The sequence below is a fragment of the Oncorhynchus clarkii genome, chromosome 16 (assembly GCF_045791955.1).
Source record: "Oncorhynchus clarkii lewisi isolate Uvic-CL-2024 chromosome 16, UVic_Ocla_1.0, whole genome shotgun sequence".
NCBI lineage: Eukaryota > Metazoa > Chordata > Actinopteri > Salmoniformes > Salmonidae > Oncorhynchus > Oncorhynchus clarkii.
Window position 1 is genome coordinate 8,739,889 of NC_092162.1, and position 23,790 is coordinate 8,763,678.

Genomic DNA, 23,790 nt, shown 5'->3' on the forward strand with positions numbered 1-23,790 from the left:
ACTCCATAATAATGCCCACGATTTTGGAATGAGATGTTCTATGAGCCGGTGTTCACATACTTTTGGTCATGTAGTGTATGTCACACCAGATGTAAATATATCGGCCATGACAGTATTATGACCATATTATGATAGATTATGACAAGTTAGGTCAGCTGTTATGACATTGTGACATGGTAATGTTTGTGTCATAAAGTGTTGTGTTACCTACTATCCTAACCCTAAATAATCTACAAGATCAGAGTATTTTTAAATCTACCAATTGGTGATGAAAATGAGACGAATATGCATGTATTTAGGCCTATATGGCTTTCTTTCATTGGTCGCTAATATTCTGAACTTTTTTTCTCAATATGCTGTTTTTTCTAATCAGCCTATCGAGAACATTTTAATTAAAGGTACACTGAATTTAAAGGGATGGCTTTATATAAATGTACTGAGAACACTATTGAATTAGAAAACTCCATGAGAAAATCTGTTGGCCAGCAAGTGGGAGGGTTTTCAGCAGATTAATTAAATATGTTCAGTGCGAGCAAGGTTGACACACCTGCAAATCCAGCCTTTTGAGTGACTAAAATGTGACCAACCGGCTCGAAAGGATTTATGTAGCAATATTTGAAATTGTGTCTTTTACGTTGGATAAAAGTAGAGACTCAGAGCTAGACTATGGTATATCATACACTGTAGTTGAGGAACAATGGGAAAGTCATTCTGCTTTGAAAGTTGATACATTTGTAACCTCACTTTTGAGAAAATGGCCTTTGAATGTTTTGGTACACCTGGAAAGCTCTTCTTTATCGACACCCATTCAGCATCATTCACACCCTCTTAAGCCTTAGCCCCACCCATCTCTTTAGGATTTACATTTGAGGCCATGTACTAAACAACCCAAAGACATCTACAAAGAAGGACTGTGTGATGATGGCATCTCAGGTAAGCAGCACTGAGCAGCACTGGGCGTTCCAACTTCTACATAGAAGTAGTCAGTAGTTAGCTCCTACGATTTAGTGTCGGTTCATAACATTATACTTTACTACATACATACATATATACTTATACATACATACCGTAGAATGATAAATCATGCAATTATTATTCTCAAGTGAACCAAAAGCATTTAGCTACAAACGTCTGTTCTCGACATTTTCAGTTGTATTCATCTAACTTTCTTTCATGGCAACTCATAAGCAGGCCATGTCCTATTTGTTTCATAGTCGATATATAATCATATTTCATGACAATTTCATGACATATTTCATGGTTAGCTTTTTTGCAGAAAAATCATACTGCGTTTCCATGAGCTAATGATACTGTACATAGGACTACTTTAAAACACACACTTGCACTCAGTGTTGTCATACATGCATTGTTTTTAATCATATAACGTGAACTAATTGGGATATTGCTTCATTGCAGGGAAGAATTGCTCAGCAGCTATTGATCAGGTTGAGGGATAGGTTAAGATCTATAATCAGCAGAGTACCCATTGATTTGTGTGCAGACAAGCGTTACAGTTTGTTCGAGCTGGGGTAAATTATATTGATATTCCCACGGAGATGGTAGATGGTCTGCAACAGTTTATTGAAGATGTCAGCACCTATCTCACACACAGTGTTGTCCCTTCACTATTTAATGAAGTCGTTATCAGTACTTATAGTGGCAATGTAGGACGGCCAAAACTAGAAATTACTCGTGACACATTTCAAAGTATGCTGGATACTGCTTTTCCTCTGGCTAACTCAGCTGACATGCATGGCATTTCAAGGTCAACCATTTACAGAAGGATGAAAGAACACAATATGTCTGTCAGGGAATGCTATTCTGATATGTCAGATGAAGAGTTAGACCAGAAAGTCAGGGACATTAAGGCACGGATGCCTCATGTGGGCTTTAGAATGGTCAAAGGAAGTCTCAGAGCAATGGGCCATCGTGTACAATGGCGAAGAGTTGGGGAGTCTTTGCAGCGTGTAGATTGTGCAGGTTTCAGAATGACCGAGCTTCATTGCATTCTTCGGTTAATATACTCTGTTCCTGCTCCCCTGTCTCTTGTCCACATTGATGCAAATCATAAATTGATAAGGTACTAAGATGTATAATGTCTCCATCAAATCTCCATCATGAAGATATTTTAACTTTTTTATTCTTACTTTTTCATAGACAAATTTTCAATGATGTATGAAATTGGAGTTGTTCTTCATCAACTGGTAATAAATAAATAATTAAGCAGGTTAATAGGTTAAACATTTCACTTTTAAGTACAATGCTTTTTTTTGCCAAGATACAACATTGTCATCTTCGGCGGTATAGATGGATTTACAAGGAAGGTAAGTATATTATTTTGTATGCATATTGAATATTTCCCATCACCTACTGAACAATCACAACACCAGCCCGGTGTTAAGCGTAGGCTCCTCCTCTTGTATAGATGTTCTATCTGGACACTGCAGCCAATAACAAAGCAGCAACTGCTTTTGGATACTTTATGGGTGGAGTCGGCAGCAATGGATGGCCTTCAAGGTAAATATTAATATAGTAGAATGAAAAAATCAATGACTTGCATTATGCATATTCATCCTAACCACTAATGTATTGTAACGTCTTGTGACGAGTTACTTTCTGTATTAAAACCCTTGACATCTTCCTCATCAAACCTCCGAAGACGTCTTTCTGGGCTGTATTGACGTATCCTGGAAATGAAATCTGCTGCTTTAGATTGACCGGTCGTATCTCAGTTATTCAGTTTTCATATCTACAAAAAAATATGCTATTTTCTTTACTTTCAGAGTGCGAGCTGATCAAGGGGTTGAAAATGTACATTTTGCCAGATGTATGTTCACTGTCTGAGGAACAGGCCGTGGAAGATTTATTGCTGGCAAAAGTGTCCATAACCAGAAGTAATTAAACTGTTCTGTGTTTTTTTTCTCTCTTCCTCTCTGCCTGTCTCGTTGAACATGGAACCTGTCTCACATGCATTCATTTAAAAAAAAACATAAGATGTCAGCTGCTAATTTTAAGATTTACATAAACACTCAGCCATTTTTACTGGACTATCAAGCCCCAGTTGCTACCAAGTCATGATTTCTCTGGGGCTTAGCCTTGCATTAACCAAGTGGTGAGACACATAGCCTTCTATATTGAAATGTTTCAGGTACACTCAGATAGGTGTCTGCGCCACATACAGTCAGTAACCACTCACAGAGGCACACACAACTTGCCTTTCTATAACCTCGATCCCCCCTCAGTGTTCACTATTCATGAAGGAGACCACAGGACCACAGACATTAGCCCCCCCCCCCCCCCACCCCCACAAAACCTTTTATTTCTCTCTTTTAGAGCGGAACGCTAATGGAGAGATCTTTGGAGTGCTGTGACATGTCAGTACTACAACTTGCTGCACAGTTTGGAGGAAGAAGGCTACCTTGACCTGTCGAATTCTATCCACCTCTTCTGTGTGGGATACGGGTTCCTACCTCGTCTGCGGGCAGATCTGCAGCATTTCACAGAGAGTCTGAATAATCATCCTTTAAGTACAGAGGTGAACCTGACACCTCACCAGTTGTGGCATATCGGAAGTCTGAGCCAGACTATACAGGGTCTATGTGATACGTGAATGGCTTGACAGATCTTCCTTTCAATTTATCGTCACTAATATAGATTTGTTTCTTTTGAGTTTTCCAGATTCAGCAGGTGGAGGACCTGCTTTTTTCAGCAGGATAATCTGGAATCTGGAAACACTGACAATGGGGTCATTGTTCCTGACATCCCATGTCCCCTGTCTACTGAGAATCGTGCTGTGCTGCAACGTCACGTGAACCCTACCACTGACTCCTCATCTTTTGGTAAGGACATGCATGCTCTTCGATTAGTTATGAGTCCACAGCCTTTTTAAGTGCAGTTCTCCCACACTATGTAGGATATTGTTTTAGCCCCAGTGCCACTCTTGATACTGGAAAAAAAAATGTATTTTTTTGTTGGAAAAGAAAACAACACCTGTTAACTGGTATGATGTAAACAAACTGTTTCAGTCATTGAAAAGAGCTTTTATGAAATGTAATGTCATTTTTTTAAATTACAATTATTTTCCACAAAGCAGCATTGTCAATTTTCACTTCTCTCTAAAAACAAACCCAACATTTGAACAAATAAAACTGATAAATAGCATGCAACAAATCAGCATTATGTTGTGTATAACAGTGTCAAAATAATCACGTGAATAATTGTAACGTGTTCACGGCACTACCGTTGGACCTGCAGCAAACAGGTTCCAAGTTCAGAGGTGAATCTATAGTACGTTCTAATGACGCAGTGATCTATAACACACTATCCAGTTCCAGAAGTGTCCAAGAATCCACATGGCTCCTGAGGTGACTTTCTTTCCCCATATCATTTATCGAGCTGTCACCTTTACAGTTGGTGGTACGTGACATCCAGCGTCTTAACATGAAAATCAAAAAGCAGGCAGTGGCATAACAAGGTTACAGTGACACAGAGCTCAGTGAACGGTGTCAAGCCATTCTGATCAAATTGTCTTCTGATCACAGAAATGCATAAACAAACAGTAGATAGTTACAAGGAATGATAAGAGAATGTGCACTAGTGGGCTAATCCGGCATCGAGTCTTGGTGGACAAAACGGGGAGTGGGGTCAGCTGAGAAGTCACTACAGAGTTGATAATTATAACAATTGAAATGCTAATCCTTTGCACATGAATGCTCACTCATTCGGGAACAATTGCAATCAATATATATATTTACGCTCAGTGTGTCGCCTTGATCGCTGTTAAAAAGTTTGTTTCTTTTGTAGAATTGTCCGTCTCTCTCTCTCTGTCGTGGTTATAGTGGATAGTTCAGAGTGACATTCATTCATGTTGTTGTAGAATGGATGTTTCGGCGGTTGTCGTTCTTCGCGTTCAATGATGCCGAATTCCTAGCTGCAGACTAGTAATTAATATCAAAGACTTGTTCTTATTCTGTCGGTATCGATAGTCTAAGAGTTTAACCACATGGTATGGTTAAAAGATTCAGCAATGGTCTACAACCTTTGTACTCCAGTGATTGAGAGAAACATGGTTTGGTGATAATTTCTCAATGTTGGGTTTTTATTCGGAATTGCAGAAAAGGTGCTGTCCCAGGATGCCTGACCCTAACTGGGTTCAGGGGTGGTCCTCTGATTTAGTTAAACTCAAAAGGGAATTGGAGTTTCCTCCATTAAACAGTCCAAAATCACATTGTAAAATTGTGTAAACAGTATCATACTCACTCATTCATCTTATACAACAATTAGATGTAAACCTCATATCTGAGGCTATTATATAAAAAGCGTTATGGTAATGTGGCCAAACCGTCTCCCATGAGCTTCCCTAAGTTGTAACAAACGGACCAGTTCGTAGCTGGATTCTTCACCGATCTTTTATACTTTCTCCGGAACATGAAATTTGTTCGTACCTCAAGTTCTGTGAGGTGGAAGAAATTCCTTTGTTCTCTATGAAAATTCACTCTGTCTCTTATACTGTGTGGCCATGTGGCAGGGTCTTCTCAGGAATTTACGACCTCTCTCTGACCACGGCAGCCTAGTTGAAGGAGGCAGGGAGAGGGGGGTGGGGCTTGCTGTACCCAAAGAGGGCAACGTCATGGCATGTGTACAAAACATAATGCAAAAACTTTACAAAAGCCCAAATACTATATCAGTCCCTCTGACTATTATTTCCAATTGTCCATCCATTCATCCATCCATCCATAGACCTCTGAGCTGTAGCTGCTGTCTACCATCCTTCTATGAATGCTCTGAGTAGTAAGAGGTTAATAAAAAACATTTTCGAAATCACAGTTGTCAAGGGCATACATTTAACCACAAAATAAAGCAAGAAAGATTTGACTGCTTCTTTACACAGGAACATAATGTACTGTATGTGGTTTATCAGTCAGTTAAATTGAGTAGTCTTTCAGCTACACTCTATCAAACCTTGCACCGTATTTGATTCCTGTTTCAATGTTTGATTTAAATGCATCATAAGCTCTCAGATGGGCTGTGGGAAATGTTATTGTGTCGGTGCATGCACTAACAACAGGGTAACAAACAGTGTGGTTATCTTGATCTTTTTGATGGCATAATATATTCTTCCAAGTATCAGGCAATTTTGGCTGACAATCTGGTTGCCTCTGCCAGAAGGCCGTAGGTGGACTTTCCAACAAGACAATGACCCAAAACATACCTCAAGATCCACACAGAAATGGTTCTGTGACAACAAAATCAATGTTCTACCATGGCCATCTCAGTCGCCGGACCTCAATCCAATCAAAAACATGTGGGCTGAGTGGAAGAGGGCAGTTGATAAGCACAAACCCAAGAATGTGAAGGATCTTGAAAGGATCTGCATAGAGGAATGGTCCAAAATCCCTCCAAATGTGTTCCTTAACCTTGTCAAACATTACAGGAAAAAACTCCATGCTGTTATCCTTGCCAGAGGTGGAGGCACTAAGTACTAAATGAGAAGTTCCAATAATTATGAAAACTTGATTTTGGTTAAATTGAATTTGTATTAAATAATTGAATGATTTTTTGGTTCCATTGAAACATTAAATAAGTACAGTATTTCTCACATGTTGGTATTTTGAATTCATCTCTATAATTATGTTGTTTATATTTTTTTAAGTATTGTTTGTGCATTGCCTGTAATGGTTTTCCTCCTCTTCTGAGGAGGAGTAGGAAGGATCGGTCTAATATGCAGTGAGGTAAGTGTTCAGGAAGGACCGGACCAATATGCAGGGAGGTAAGTGTTTATCATTTTATTAAACTGAACTGAACACTACAATACAAAGTAAACAAAAAGAACAACCGAAACAGTTCCGCCTGGTAACTAATACAAAGACAGAAAACAACTACCCACAGATCATAGTGGGAAAACAGCTGCCTCTGATTGGGAACCATACCAGGCCAAACTCAGAAATACAAAACATAGAACACGAAACATAGAATGCCCACCCCAACTCACACCCTGACCAAACTAAAAAAACTAAAATAGAGAAAAAGGAACTAAGGTCAGGACGTGACATTGCCAGTCAGGGGTGCCAGTAATTTTGCAGCCCACTGTACTACAGTAACAATAGCAGGGAGTAAGAACGAATACAAACATGTAAACAATACATACCATCATGTTCTTGGAGGAAATCTTGAAAGAAATCCAAGATTTCCGTCTCCTTCTTTTGTTTTGGAGAACCACTTTCACTCATCTCTGCGGCCAGGTTTGAGATGTAGTTGTGCGTCAACCTAAAGACATTGAGGTCGAGTTTTGACTATCTAAAATTTCAAGACATACATTACTTTCACTATATTTCTGATACACAGGTCACCTGACCAAAACTAGGACCCCATAAATAACAATCATATTTAGCAGGCAGAATACTAAACAGCAGAGTTTGTTAATTACCATGCCATCATCCCCAATCACAAAGAGATTGCGACATTCCTTCGGGTTCTTCTGCATGATCTCTATTAGGTTGTAGACTTCTATTAGGTTGTAGATCTTACTGCAGAAACCTTGGCGCTGTGGTATGAATGGTCATGATAATGTACTCTAAAAACAATACTGTTTAAAACATAATAAATTAAATCCATTGACACAAATTGTGGGTTGTTGCAATGTAAGAATAATGGAATTTAAAAGACAATTACAACTCAGATCAAATGTTTCAACCCATGAAGGCTAATAGGTGCTTTGTTAGAATAAAAAAACAGTTTACATACCTTATAATGCTCTGTTTGTGATACAAGATACAAGGGGCCTGTGTAGCCACAGTTGAGGATTCCTTCAGTGTAGGGTGCCAGGTCAAAGGCATCTTCAATCTGAAAGCACATTTTATTTTTAAGCACAACTAATTCATTGTTGAAAAATGATGAGAAGAATAAGCTTTCGATTTCATCAACACACCGTTTCGATTAATGGCGACAACTCTGTGTCGTGTACACTATCCTTTGTTAGGTCCTTCAGGGTCACCAGATAGTAGTAACACCACTCCTGCATGAATGGTGGAGACGGTCCACCTTGTGCAAGGCTCACCGCAAATATTTCACCTGCCATTCTGGATATAAGAGAAGGTGAAATAAGAAAATATTCCTTCCTAGTATTTTTTTTAACATTCAGAAACGTATGTGTTTTACAGAATTGTACATGTGGCTAACACTTTTGTAGAGTACCGTATGTATGTACATACAGGTGACTATATATTGACTATGAAACAAATAGGACATGGCCTGCTTATGAATTGCCATGTAAGGCATTCGTAGCTAAATGCTTTTGGTTCGCTTGACAATAATAATTGCATGATTTATCATTCTACGGTATGTATGTACAGTATGTAATATAGTAGAATGGTATGAATCGACACTGAATCGTAGGAGCTAACTACTAGCTATGTGAGAAGTTGGATGGAAGAACGCCCAGTGCTGCTTACCTGAGATGCCATCATCACACAGTCCTTCTTCATAGGTGTCCGCTATGACTTCCTTTGTGTTGGAAAGAAAGGCTGAACAGTATTGGTTTTAGCCAAACTGACACTCCAAAAATGGCTGTCCAACCGAGAAGCATCATCCACACCTCCAAATAAAGCCCGCCCACAGCTGTGGGGTCAAAAGTGCAACAAAAAAAGTTTAAAAAGCAAAAAAAAAAGAAAGAAGCACAGCAAAGAAAATGCATAAATTTTTTGCGCTCTGTTACAAAATATTTGATTGTACTTTTTTTGACTTTGAAGCCTCATTTTTGCTTTCAGAACAATTATTTTTGATTGAAACAAAAACTCAGATGAGAGTGCTCTGAAATCAGAGTAGATAGCCAGAGTGAATTTACCAGCTACGTCTATTGACAGTCGTCAGTTGTCGCAGTGACATCATGAACATTCTATTGAAATGGTTACTTGCAAAGCTAGCTAGCTAAACAATAAACCATAATCCCAATTCATAATGTTACTACGCTGCATGAATCTGTGCAGGTTGCTAACCAACCAGGTTCAATGTTAGCTAGCTAGCTAAAATTAGGCTATGACCAACAATGCAAATGGTTCTGAGATACGAATAATATTACTACCACAGATTTTACACGTAACGCTAGCGAGCCTGCCAGATAACATTAGCTAGCTAATAGTACGCTTTAACTTGAAATTAAAACTACTTTCTGGAAAAAAATAGAAATGTGTAATATCTGAAAGTGTAGCTAGCTAGACTCTCTTATCCAGATATTCGAAAATATTAAACTTCTTCACAACAGTATCTCGGACCTGCCTGGTGTGTTCCTTGTGCTTCATGATGCTCTCTGCGCTTTTAACGGACCTCTGAGACTATCACAGTGCAGGTGCATTTATACGGAGACTTGATTACACACAGGTGGATTGTATTTATCATCATTAGTCATTTAGGTCAACATTGGATCATTCAGAGATCCTCACTGAACTTCTGGAGAGAGTTTGAAGCACTGAAAGTAAAGGGGCTGAATAATTTTGCACGCCCAATTTTTCAGTTTTTGATTTGTTAAAAAAGTTTGAAATATCCAATAAATGTCGTTCCACTTCATGATTGTGTCCCACTTGTTGTTGATTCTTCACAAAAAAATACAGTTTTATATCTTTATGTTTGAAGCCTGAAATGTGGCAAAAGGTCGCAAAGTTCAAGGGGGCCGAATACTTTCGCAAGGCACTGTACATATACCTAGGAGACATTAGATGCTTTGTGAAGCCCAGTCATATCACCAAGGTAGTACTTCACAGGAACATGTGCCGTTTCTCTTGCGGAAGAAGGTGTGGTACGGGGTGAAATCAACAGTTTAGTGGCCTGAGCAAGGTTACGGACCTCAACTTTATAGGAGATAATGTCTCTATCAAAGCACACAGTATTATATGTCTGAAACTCAAAGCAAATTTGTGTTGGGTTTATGACAAATATGCCTCTTATCCGTCCAAATGCAGTCATATCCTCACCAATTCTATTGGTAGAAATGAAGGACTTCCAAAAGACATCCTTGTTTTTTAATTATTTTTATTTTTTAAAGGGGTTGATCAGCTTAGTATTGTGGAAAGAATATTGGCTCCATCAATGTAATTATCTGCATCATTTCCAATCCCCCAGATATTTTTGGGGTAAATATATCCATACACGCATGCATACATATACACATTTATAAATACACATACCTATATAGACATACATACTTTTTTAAAGAATATACCTTTATTATTATTCCCCGCAAACAATACCACCGATCCCACAACTGAAGTAAACTAATACACACTTTGACTTTTACCTTCAATTTATACACCTTATACACCTTTTACAGACACAGTCTATTTTTACAATAGTTATTGTTTGTTTGTTTTTAGTCCTTCCTCTATTTCTGATGTCCATCCAGTTAGATGTCTATTTGTAACTGTGCTATTTGACAAAAGTTCTGAACCTGTAGACATTTTACAGACCCCGTAAGTTTAACATGTTTTATCTTGCTATTAGTCCAACCCTTCAGCTCCATTCAACCTCTCCCATCTATCTCTCAACATAATCCGTTTTGGATTTCTATTTGCCATATATTTTTCAACTGTGCTGTGATGCTTCACAAACGACTTGAACCTTTCTATTCTCATAGCTTCTACAGATAGTAAATTAAAAATATATGTTTTTGCTAAAATAATTATTATATTATTGATTTATTGACTACGGCTTTTCAAATCACCCAGTATTGCTATCTGCAGCGTTAGTTCTAGGCAAATGGTGCAATTCTTCAGCCATTCCTGGACCTATGACCAAAAACGAGCTACATACGGACAAAGGAAAATAAATGATCTCAGGACTCTGCCTCCTCACAGCAGAATCTGCAGAGCTGGGAAGATTGTATATATATATATATAACATTCTATCAGTTGCAAGAATTTTGTATAGTAATTTAAATTGAAGAATTTGAAGTTCTGCATCCGGCGTATGTTTGGCGTATCAATTCATAAACCATGTGCCATGGAATGGGTACATCCAAAATCTCTTCCCAATTATTTTGCAATTTATATGGTACAGCTGTCAGTTTTTGGTCCTTAATTAAATTAAATTGGTATATGTTTTTATTTACCACACTTTTCTTTAACCATTTATGTTCTTTAATACAGGGCCGACATACAAGTTCCTTACTTTTTTTCCCCTTCTACTTGCCTCTTCCATTTTTGTGGTAATGCTGCAATTAATTGGTTGTAATTTTGGGTAGAGCATATGTCTGTGTTAGCTGCATGTGTGACATAACTCCACCTGTCCTATTTTTGATATCATTCACAAAAATTATATATTTTTTAAACATTTCTTCGAAAAATACAGTTTTTTTAATTCATTAGTATATTTGAAATAATACAATAATACAAATAATACAATATTTGTTGTATTATTTGTTCTGTCTTTTCAGGTGGATTAAACTGAAATTGCAACCAACTTTCTAAGGCTTGTTTAAAAAAGAAAGATATTTTGGAGAATATTTCCTTTTCAAACAATCGAAAGTGGGCCGGTGTAATCTGAATAAAGGGGAAAAGGCCCTTCTTGAACATAGGATGAGACATTTGTACCAATTTACTAGAGAACCAGTTTGGATGTAAGTATAACTTTTGTATGACTGATGCCTTTAGTGAGAGGTCTAATGCTTTAATATTAATCATTTCTGCCCTCCGAATTCATTTTCGTTATATAAATAGGCCCTTTTAATTTTGTCTGGCTTGCCGTTCCAAATAAAATTGAATATTTTTATGTTCATATAATTTAATAAGCAGGTCACTAGAAGCAAATAGGTAAACTGTGATATGACTAAAGAGTTAATCAGGGTAAACTGTGATATGACTAAAGAGTTAATCAGAGTGAGTTTTCCACAAATAGACAGGTCTTTTCCTTTCCATGGTAGCAAGATCTTATCTATTTATGCTAACTTTCTATAAACATTTATTGGAGTGAGATAATTTCTTTCTTTTGGGATTTGTATACCAAGTATGTCCACATCTCCATCAGACCATTTTATTGGTAAACTACATGGCAATGTAAAAAAATAAATTGTGATCAATACGTCATGTAGTACACTTATATTACGTACTCATAATTTGATTTTAATCCAGAGAGAATAGAAAAAGTATTTAGATCCTCTATGAGGCCGTGGAGAGACTCTAATTGTGGTTTTAAAAGAAAACATGAATCATCAGCGTACAATGACACCTTAGTTTTTAAGCCACGGATTTCTAAGCCCCCTTAATATTATTGTTTGATCTAATCTTAACAGCTAACATTTCAATGGCAATAATAAATAGATATGCCGATTTTGGACAACCTTGTTTTACTCCTCTAGAGAGTTTAAAACTTTCTGAGATGTAGCCATTATTTACTATTTTACACCTAGTGTTACTATACATAACTTTAACCCATTTTAAATACAATCCCCAAAATTGAAATATTCTAGGCATTTATATATAAACTCCAGTCGTGCTTTATCAAAAGCCTTTTCAAAATCAGCCATGAAAACCAGGCCTGGTGTCCCCGATATTTCATAGTTTTCTATTGTTTCCAGTACTTGTTTTATATTATCTCCAATGTATCGTCCATGTAAAAAACCTGTCTGATTAGGATGATTAATATCTGACAATACTTGTTAATTCTATGCGCCAAGCATTTTGCTAGGATTTTTGCATCACAACACTGAAGTGTAAGAGGTCTCCAATTTTTTAAATGGACTGGATCTTTATATATACCACTTGGGTCCTGTTTCAGTAATAATGATATTTATTACTGAATTTCAGTAATCCTTCTTGTTGCGTGTCTGATAATCTATAATTTATATAGGAGTGGTTAAAACATGCTAATAATGGTCCTCTGAGTATATAAAAAAAAGTTTTGCATACTTCCACAGGTATGCCATCCAGCCCTGAAGTGTTCCTATCCTTAAAGGCCCCAATTGCATCAAGCAGTTCCTCCTCCTGTAATTTGGCCTTCAGATGAGTCTTTCTGTACAGATGTTAATTTTACAATATTATTAGGAAAAAAATCCATACAATTAGTTTCAGTTAGTGGAGATGGAGGAGACTGAAACAAAAACATATTCTTAAAGTACTTTACTTCCTCTTTCAAAATATAATTTGGTGAATCATGCGTGGCATACTTGAGACATATTTGTTACCATTTACAACAATCCATTTGACAGATACTGCATGATCTACTCCCTCTATAGAAATCCAATCACTCACTTTTGCTTGCACATATAGCATATTCTTCACATCTGACACTGGTCCCAACTCCCACTCATTGGAAATGGGGTGGTGTGACCCATTAGCATTCTGACAACATTCAAACATTTTATTATGCTTGAGCAAAGACTTACAGATGTTTCTGATAATCAGCATTGAGGACCGTTGTTTAAAAAACAATGCTTGGCCTCAAACTTCATACACATGTGTCTGACCATTGGACCCAATAATTTCATCTCAGGACCATGTAATATTTTTTGACGGGAAAATCTCTTTCACATTCTTTAAACGGTGCTCTATACTAAATGTCCAATTTGATACAGTTTGAAGAGGTATAATGGGTGCGAAGATAATCGGAACCATCTCTATCAATGTCAACATAACTTCAACAGTGTCTAATAAAAATTGAAATATTTGAAGGAGAATAAGCATTTACCCTGCGAACTACTTGATTTATTGTAATTTGATGCCAATGTGCTGTAGGTTATAGGGCATGGTTTATCTCTTACATCAAGGAGAGAGTACGGGAAACCCGGGATAGCAGCATTTATTAAAGAACTAGCCCCGAAAGAACTAGGTATTTCAACACACACTTAATTTCTAATGGAGCAATAATGCCTTCAAGAATGATGTGCATTATGTCCTGTGGGGTTTGCTGTATATGATTAAAAGCAGGGATATCAACTAGCTTCCTCTTTCTGTTTATAACATATTTTGTTTTCAGACTGTTCCTTAAGAAGGCGTTTTCAGACTGTTCCTTAAGAAGGCGTTTTTCCTATTTTGTTGCATTACAACCTGTAATTTAAATGCATTTTTATTTGAATTTCATGTAATGGACATACACAAAATAGTCAAAATTGGTGAAGTGAAATAAAAAAAAAAACAAACGGAAAAGTGGTGCGTGCATATGTATTCACCCCCTTTGCTATGAAGCCCCTAAATAAGATTTGGTACAACCAATTACCTTCAGATGTCACATAATTAATTCAATAAAGTCCACCTGTGTGCAATCTAAGTGTCACGTGATCGGTCACATGATCTCAGTATGTATATACACCTGTTCTGAAAGGCCCCAGAGTCTGCAACACCACAAAACCAGGGGCACCACCAAGCAAGCGGCACCATGAAGACCAAGTAGCTCTCTAAACAGGTCAGATACAAAGTTGTGGAGAAGTATAGATCTGGGATTACTGGACCAGAGAGTGTTGGGGTCACTGGCTCTGGTACTGGAGGAGCTGGGATTACTGGACCAGAGAGTGTTGGAGTCACTGGGTCTGGTACTGGAGGAGCTGGGATTACTATACCGGAGAGTGCTGAGGTCACTGGGTCTGGTACTGGAGGAGCTGGGATTACTGGACCGGAGAGTGTTGAGGTCACTGGGTCTGGTACTGGAGGAGCTGGGATTACTAGACTGGAGAGTGCTGAGGTCACTGGGTCTGGTACTGGAGGAGCTGGGATTACTAGACCCATCGAAGTGTGAAGTAAATTCAATGACCAAATGAATGGTAGAGTATTACCCTATGCTGCAGGACAGATTGGTGTATGGTAAATATGAACGGGTTAGTGGTCATCTTGTACACTGCCATTTAGTCTAATCATTGTGGATGTTGCTATTCAGGAATTGACATCAGTAATATTTATTCTTGTCATGTGCATCTTAAAAGGGATACATTTCATGTGTCTCCTAAAAATAAACTGTCTCCAGACTACTGATGAAGAAACTACAGAATATGTAGACCCTCAGGAGACTAAGGGCAGAAAGACCAAGGGCCCTTCACCGGGAAAGAAGACCAAAGGGCCCTACACATAAATAGGAGGAGAGAAGGCGGCTTGAGTTTGGCTCTGGATCTAACGACAGCATCCATGATTCATCAACTGATGACTATGACTGCAGTCTAAGTGGCTCCACGGTGCTTCTTGACGAGTCCCAATTTAGATTGAGCACCCCAGAGAGTGAAGAGCAGGATAAGGGGAATGAAGCATGTAAATACACATTATACTCTGTTTCAAACAGCACATTTAAATATTGTGTCTACTAAACCAGTGGTTCCCAAACTTTGTATAGTCTCGTACCACTTCAAACATTCTACTTCCAGCTGGGTACCCCCTCTAGCACTGGGTCAGCGTACTCTCAAATGTTGTTTTTGCCATCATTGTAAGCCTGCCACACACACAACACAATACATTTATTAAATGTAAAAATGAGTTTTTGTCACAAACCGGCTTGTAGGAAGTGACAAAGAACTTTTATAGGACCAGGGCACAAATAATAATAATATAATAATAAATAATTTTGTGTGTTACATATGAAACCTTATTTGTTAATTGGAAATTGTAAACAACTCACCACAGGTTAATGTGAAGGGTGTGCTTGAAAGGATGCACATAACTCTGAAATTGGTTGTATTGGAGAGTGTCTTGGTCTTAAATAATTTTACACACACTGTCTTTGCCTGTATTTAGTTTTCATGCTAGTGAGGGCAGAGAATCCTCTCTCACATAGGTACATGGTTGCAAAGGGCATCAGTGTTTTAACAGTGCGATTTGCCAAGGAAGGATACTCTGAGCGCAGCCCAATCCAGTAATCTGGCAGTGGCTTCTGGTTAAATTAAATTTTCACAGAACCGCTTGTTGCAATTTCGATGAGGCTCTCTTGTTCAGATATCGGTGAGTGAACTAGAGACAGGGCATGAAAGGGATAACGAATCCAGTATTTGAGTCGTCCGTTTCGGGAAAGTACCTGTGTAATTGTGCACCCAACTCACTCAGGTGCTTCGCTAAATCACATTTGAAATTGTCCTTAAGCTTGAGTTCATTTGCATGCAAAAAAATCATACAATGACGGAAAGACCTGCGTGTTGTCCTTGTTGATTAATGCAGACATAGAAGAGCTCCAACGTCTTAGTCATCACCTCAATTTTGTCCCGCACATTGAATATAGTTCCGGAGAGTCGCTGTAATCCTAGAGTCAGATCATTCAGGCGAGAAAAAACATCACCCAGATAGGCCAGTCGTGTGAGAAACTCATCATCATGCAAGTGGTCAGACAAGTGAAAATTATGGTCAGTAAAGAAAACTTTAAGCTCATCTCTCAATGAAAATAAACAGGTAATTCTTTGCCTCTTGATAACCAGCACACTTCTGTATGTTGTAAAAAAAATACCTAGTCGCTGCCCATATCATTACATAGTGCAGGAAATACACGAGAGTCCAGGGGCCTTGCTTTAAGTTAACCATTTTCACCGAAGTGTCCAGAACGTCTTTCAAGCTATCAGGCATTCCCTTGGCAGCAAGAGCCTCTCGGTGTATGCTGCAGTGTACCCAAGTGGCGTCGCGAGCAACTGCTTGCACGCGCGTTACCACTCCATTATGTCTCCCTGTCATGTATTTTGCGCCATCAGTACAGATACCAACATGAGCAGCAGCTACGTTTGGCTACATACGGACCGTTAGTGGAATTCCCACAAGAGAGTAACAGTTAATGTGACTGTATGTTAATTGTTTGACTAGTCTACTCATATTTGATATTGTGTTGTTATTTCGCTGAACACTAGATGGTTTGATTTTATTTTTGGCGGTGAAACAAGGCTCCTAAGGCGAGAAAAAAATCGCACCAGAATGTATAGCCCCGTTGGGAAAAATAAAAGGATTAATTGAAAACATATATATTTTTTAGATATATATATACAGTTGAAGTCGGAAGTTTACATACAGTTAGGTTGGAGTCATTAAAACTTGTTTTTCAACCTCTCCCCAAATTTCTTGTTAACAAACTATAGTTTTGGCAAGTCGGTTAGGACATCTACTTTGTGCATGACACATGTAATTTTTACAACAATTGTTTACAGACAGATTATTTGACTTATAATTCACTGCATCACAATTCCAGTGGGTCAGAAGTTTACATACACTAAGTTGACTGTGCCTTCAAACAACTTGGAAAATTCATGACTTTAGAAGCTTCTGATAGGTGAATTGCCATCATCTGAGTCAATTGGATGTGTACCTGTGGATGTGTTTCAAGGCCTACCTTCAAACTCAGTGGCTCTTTAATTGACATAATGGGAAAATCAAAAGAAATCAGTCAAGACCTCAGAAAAAAATTGCAGACCTCCACAAGTCCGGTTCATCCTTGGGAGCAATATCCAAACGCCTGGAGGTACCATGTTCATCTGTACAAACGATAGTACGCAAGTATAAACACCATGGGACCACGCAGCCGTCATACCGCTTATGAAGGAGATGCGTTCTGTCTCCTAGAGATGAACGTGCATTGGTGCAAAAAGTGCAAATCAATCCCAGAACAACAGCAAAGGACCTTGTGAAAATGCTGTAGGAAACAGGTACACAAGTATCTATACCCACAGTAAAACGAGTCCTATATCAACATAACCTGAAAGGCAGCTCAGAAAGGAAGAAGCCACTGCTCCAAAACTGCCCTAAAAAAGCCAGACTACGGTTTGCAACTGCACATGGGGACAACGATCGTACTTTTTGGATAAATGTAATCTGGTCTGATGAAACAAAAAGAAAACTGTTTGGCCATAATGGCCAGCGTTATGTTTGGAGAAAAAAAGGGGGAGGCTTGCAAGCTGAAGAACACCATTCCAACCGTGAAGCACGGGGGTGGCAGCATCAAGTTGTGGGGGTGCATTGCTGCAGGAGAGACTTGTGCACTTCACAAAATAGATGGCGGAGGGAGGAAAATGAGGGAGGAAAATTATGTGGATATATTGAAGCAACATCACAAGACAACAGTCAGGAAGTTAAAGCTTTTTCGCAAATGGGTCTTCCAAATGGACAATGACCCCAAGCATACTTCCAAAATTGTGTCAAAATGGCTTAAGGACAACAAAGTCAAGGTATTGGCTTGACAAAGCTCTGACCTCAATCCGATAGAAAATATGTGGGCAGAACTGAAAAAGCATGTGTTAGCAAGAAGGCCTACAAACCTGACTCAGTTACACTAGCTCTGTCAGTAGGAATGGGCCAACATTCACCCAACTTATTGTGGAAAGTTGTGGAAGGCTACCCGAAATGTTTTACCCAAGTTAAACAATTTGAAGGCAATGCTACCGAATTCTATTTGAGTGTGTGAAAACCTCTGATCCACTCGGAATGTGATGAAATAAATAAAAGCTAAAATAATTATTTTCTCTACTATTATTCTGACCTTTCACATTCTTAAAATAAAGTGGTGATCCTAACTGACCTAAGACAGGGAATGTTTACTAGGATTAAATGTCAGGAATTGTGAAACTGACACAACTGAGCAAGAGGAAAAGTTCATTAGAGTGTCTAGTTTGAGAAACAGACGCCTCACAAGACCCCAATTGGCAGCTTCAATAAATAGTACCCGCAAAACACCAGTCTCAACGTCAACAGTGAAGAGGTGACTCCGGGATGCGGTTCTGCATCTCAGTGCAAGAGGCGTCACTGCAGCCCATGGTTTGAATCCAGGCTGCATCACATCCGGCTGTGATTGGGAGGGCTGAGCACAATTGGGCCAGCGTTGGTCGGAGTAGGCCGTCATTGTGAATATCAATATGTTCTTAAAACCCCTCTGGGATAGGGTCTAGCTTCCTGAATTTCCACCTGACTGACGTGCCCAAAGTAAGCTGCCTGTTTCTCAGGCCCAGAAGCCAGGATTTGCATATAATAGCATTGAATAGAAAACACTTTGAAGTTTTTAAAACTGTTAAAATAATGTCTGAGACTATAACAGAATTGGTATGGCAGGTGGAAACTGACTTACCTAGTTAGATAAAGGTAAAAAATAAAAAAGTTAAGGTTTTAATTAAGAGTAACATAATCTTTTTTCTGGACAAGATACATAGTCCAGTATTAAGTCTATGCCTAATAATTGTGCAATGAAACTGAATCTCTGTTGCTTATATCAAGTCAAAAATGCTATATTTGTATCCTTTTTACTAGTTTTGAGATCACTAGTGCTTTCTCAACAATTAGATTTTTTTCTTGTTTCAAGAAATCTTGTCCTAAGAAATCTTGTCAATTAAAATTTGCTCTCGCCATTGGCAGATTTTTGGGCTCAAATGGATAGTATGATATTTTGGGTAATTTACTTAGAGAGAGTGCAACGAACTCATGGATACCATTTTGTGTCTCTGCGTGCAGTTTGAAGGAAGTTGAAGGTAGCATATTGTTAGCTTAGTGCAATCGCTGGAAGTATATGGGTATTTACTAGCCAGCTCCTTTCAAAAGCAGGGAAGTAGACCTTCTAACTACTCCAAAGCTGAGTGGTTACCAATTTGTACTCTTAAGTATCCCTTTAATTCCAGAAACTGTTTAACTAGTCAATGTTTACATTTTTTTTTTTTTGAGGATGGATTTTTTTGTAGTGTATTCATGAGCTCACCTTGACTGTCAACAGCTCTTTGAAACCCATATTACATTTACATTTGAGTCAGACAGGCTGAGTGGGAGGGGAGCTTATATTCATGAGCTCGCCTAGACTGACAACAGCTCTTTGAAACACCTACTGTATGTCAAGCAACTTGGATGCAGTGAGCAGTGTTGCAGAAAAGTCATCTCAAGCTAATTTTGTGATACAAAAAGCAACTCAAACAACATAAAGTACATAAATTATGTCTTCTTTATATATATACATATATATATATATATACACACATACAGTGGGGCAAAAAAGTATTTAGTCAGCCACCAATTGTGCAAGTTCTCCCACTTAAAAAGATCCAGAAATATATTAATCCAATCCATATATATAATCCACCATAATTTGCCTATAAATTCATTAACATTTTCCTCATTTTGTCTGTCATAGTTGAAGTGTACCTATGATGAAAATTACAGGCCTCTCTCATCTTTTTAATTGCGAGAACTTGCACAATTGGTGGCTGACTAAATACTTTTTTGCCCCACTGTATATACATTATATTATATATATACATAATATACACATTTCCCGTTTGGCATGCAGTTCAAAGCAGCAATGATGGATGTGTTGACTTGACAACTGCGTCAGAGTTTTGAACGAGCCTTCCCCCCCACGTGCCGACCCAAAACAAGCCGATCTCCTGCCATTTCTTCCTATGTTATACAGCAAAGCTGGTCTGCAAAACCACTGCCATCATTATCATATTTCCCAGCATGCTCTATTACAGTTTGATTAGAATTGTTTGCTTCAATATCTGTGTTTTAGCATGTACAGTATATTGATTGATTCATTAATCAACAAATTGTTCTTAAGCTACACAAATATCAATAATGTACTAATTCAGTATGTTAGTTGGACTTATGGCACCGGTTATTGAAATGGTTGTTCCGGTTTAGGTAGTCCCATTTATTCATCTTTCTACCCGTAGGAGTCCTTCTGAATGCACATTTTGAGTTAATAGAATGTGGATATCCCCCACTCAGGCTCGATGCCAATTGGAATTAGACATCACTTTGCAAGTGATTGTAATGTGACTTGATGCTGCTTTAGCGAGTGAGAAGCTTGTCACCACTGTCCAAAACACAGCGAAGGGTGGTCACCAGCAAAAGTACAGCGAAGGCTGGTAACAAGCAAAAGCACAATGAAATCTGGTCACCAACGAAAACGCAATAAAGGCTGGTCTCTGCTGTTTTTTTTCAGCAGGAACTGTCTTTCTTTTCAAGTCATACTTGGCCGGATGTCTGGAAGTCCTCAACATCGCTTTCTGTGATCAGGGGAGAGGGTGGAGGGGTGGAGAGGCGTGGGGGAGAGACCTGATTTACACAAAAAAAAAAAAGCTTTGTTGTACCCTTCCCAGCCCATCCCATCCTCTGTCCCACAAACAAACACAAACGCACGCACACACACACACACACGTACACACACACACACACACTAATGTTATCGCTTGGGAGCGATACACATCAAAGAGGCTGGAGAGATCTGTGGTTAGATTGGATTGGTCTGATAGGGGCAATAACTCAACTACCCCCAGCCGCTCCCTGCCTCTCTTTGATCCCCCCTAATCCCCTCCTAATCCCCCCCACTTCATCCCTCACTCATCCTCCAAATCGGAGATTCCCAGCATGCCCTAGGGGCGTCACTGTGCGGACCAGACCCACCACAGAGAGATGATCGGATGTTAAGTGCTCCAAATGTTCTGTTTTTGTAGTGGCCCAAAAGCACCCAGGAATTGTGATATGTTCTGTCCCATTCACTAAATTTAATTCAGGATTGGTATGGAAAAAACTTTGACTAATGTACTGTTAATATACTTTATACTTGGATGGCCTTGTAAACATGAACATTGGCTTGAGGTTAAACATATGCAGTGTAGAATTTTGCAGTTCTGTCCGAATACGTTTGTAGAAATTACAGAAAACATTGACAGAAATGGTTCCCGTCCGAAACACGCTGGAAAAAAACACATATTTTAATTGTTGCAGAATTTTGTTGTGGATCACTCGCTATATCACTTCGCTATAGTGATGTTACGTTTGAGACCGGAGCTCTGATGCATGCCTCAAAATCGCTAAGCAGTGTACTCAAAAGCAGTGTGCCAATGCCTCTATCACTTTATCAGAAGCACGTGAACAATGATGTCCGAAGTTTCATTTTGTTGAACAACAACCTGATTGGCTTGATATTGGTTCGGTAGATTACAAATTGGCTACCCTCCGCATGCACTATGAGGAGTGTGACGTTAGCTATAATCATTTGGATACTCTAAATTATTTTGACCAGTAGGTGCCACTATTGTACAGCGTGTTGATCAAAGCCTCAAATGTATTTATTTTTATTTTATTTCACCTTTATTTAACCAGGTAGGCAAGTTGAGAACAAGTTCTCATTTACAATTGCGACCTGGCCAAGATAAAGCAAAGCAGTTTTGACACATACAACAACACAGAGTAACAAATGGAGAAAAACAAACTTACAGTCAATAATACAGTACAAAAATAAGTCTATATACGATGTGAGCAAATAAGATGAGATAAGGGAGGTAAAGGCAAAAAAAAGGCCATGGTGGCGAAGTAAATACAATATAGCAAGTAAAACACTGGAATGGTAGATTTGCAGTGGAAGAATGTGCAAAGTAGAAATATAAATAATGGGGTGCAAAGGAGCAAAATAAATAAATAAATACAGTAGGGGAAGAGGTAGTTATTTGGGCTAAATTGTAGATGGGCTATGTACAGGTGCAGTAATCTGTGAGCTGCTCTGACAGCTGTTGCTTAAGCTAGTGAGGGAGACAAGTGTTTCCAGTTTCAGAGATTTTTGTAGTTCGTTCCAGTCATTGGCAGCAGAAAACTGGAAGGAGAGGTGGCCAAAGGAAGAATTGCTTGTGGGGGTGACCAGAGAGATATACCTGCTGGAGGGCGTGCTACAGGTGGGTGCTGCTATGGTGACCAGCGAGCTGAGATAAGGGGGGACTTTACCTAACAGGGTTTTGTAGATGACCTGGAGCCAAAACAGATGGCACTGTGATAGACTGCATTCAATTTATTGAGTAGGGTATTGGAGGCTATTTTGTAAATGACATCGCCAAAGTCGAGTATCAGTAGGATGGTCAGTTTTACGAGGGTATGTTTGGCAGCATGAGTGAAGGATGCTTTGTTGCAATATAGGAAGCCGATTCTAGATTGAATTTTGGATTGGAGATGCTTAATGTGAGTCTGGAAGAAGAGTTTACAGTCTAACCAGACACCCAGGTATTTGTAGTTGTCCACGTATTCTAAGTCAGAACCGTCCAGAGTAGTGATGCTGGACGGGCGGGCAGGTTCAGGCAGCGATCGGTTGAAGAGCATGCATTTAGTTTTACTTATTTAAGAGCAGTTGGAGGCCACGGATGGAGAGTTGTATGTCATTGAAGCTCGTCTGTAGGGTTGTTAACACAGTGTCCAAAGAAGGGCCAGAAGTATACAGAATGGTGTTGTCTGCGTAGAGGTGGATTAGAGACTCACCAGCAGCAAGAGCGACATCATTGATGTATACAGTGAAGAGAGTCGGCCCAAGAATTCAACCATGTGGCACCCCCATAGAGACTGCCAGAGGCCTGGACAACAGGCCCTCCGATTTGACACACTGAACTCTATCAGAGAAGTATTTGGTGAACCAGGCGAGGCAATCATTTGAGAAACCAAGGCTATCGAGTCTGCCGATGAGGATGTGGTGATTGACAGAGTTGAAAGCCTTGGCCAGGTCAATGAATACAGCTGCACAGTATTGTTTCTTAACGATGGCGGTTAAAATATCGTTTAGGACCTTGAGCGTGGCTGAGGTGGACGCATGACCAGCTCTGAAACCAGATTGCAAAGCAGAGAAGGTGCGGTGGGATTCGAAATGGTCAGTAATCTGTTTGTTGACTTGGCTTTCGAAGACCTTAGAAAGGCAGGGTAGGATAGATATAGGTCTGTAGCAGTTTGGGTCAAAAGTGTCCACCCCTCTGAAGAGCGGGATGACCGCAGCTGCTTTCCAATCTATGGGAATGTCAGACGACACGAAAGGGAGGTTGAACAGGCTAGTAATAGGGGTGGTAACAATTTCTGCAGATCATTTTAGAAAGAAAGGGCCCAGATTGTCTAGCCCGGCTGATTTGTA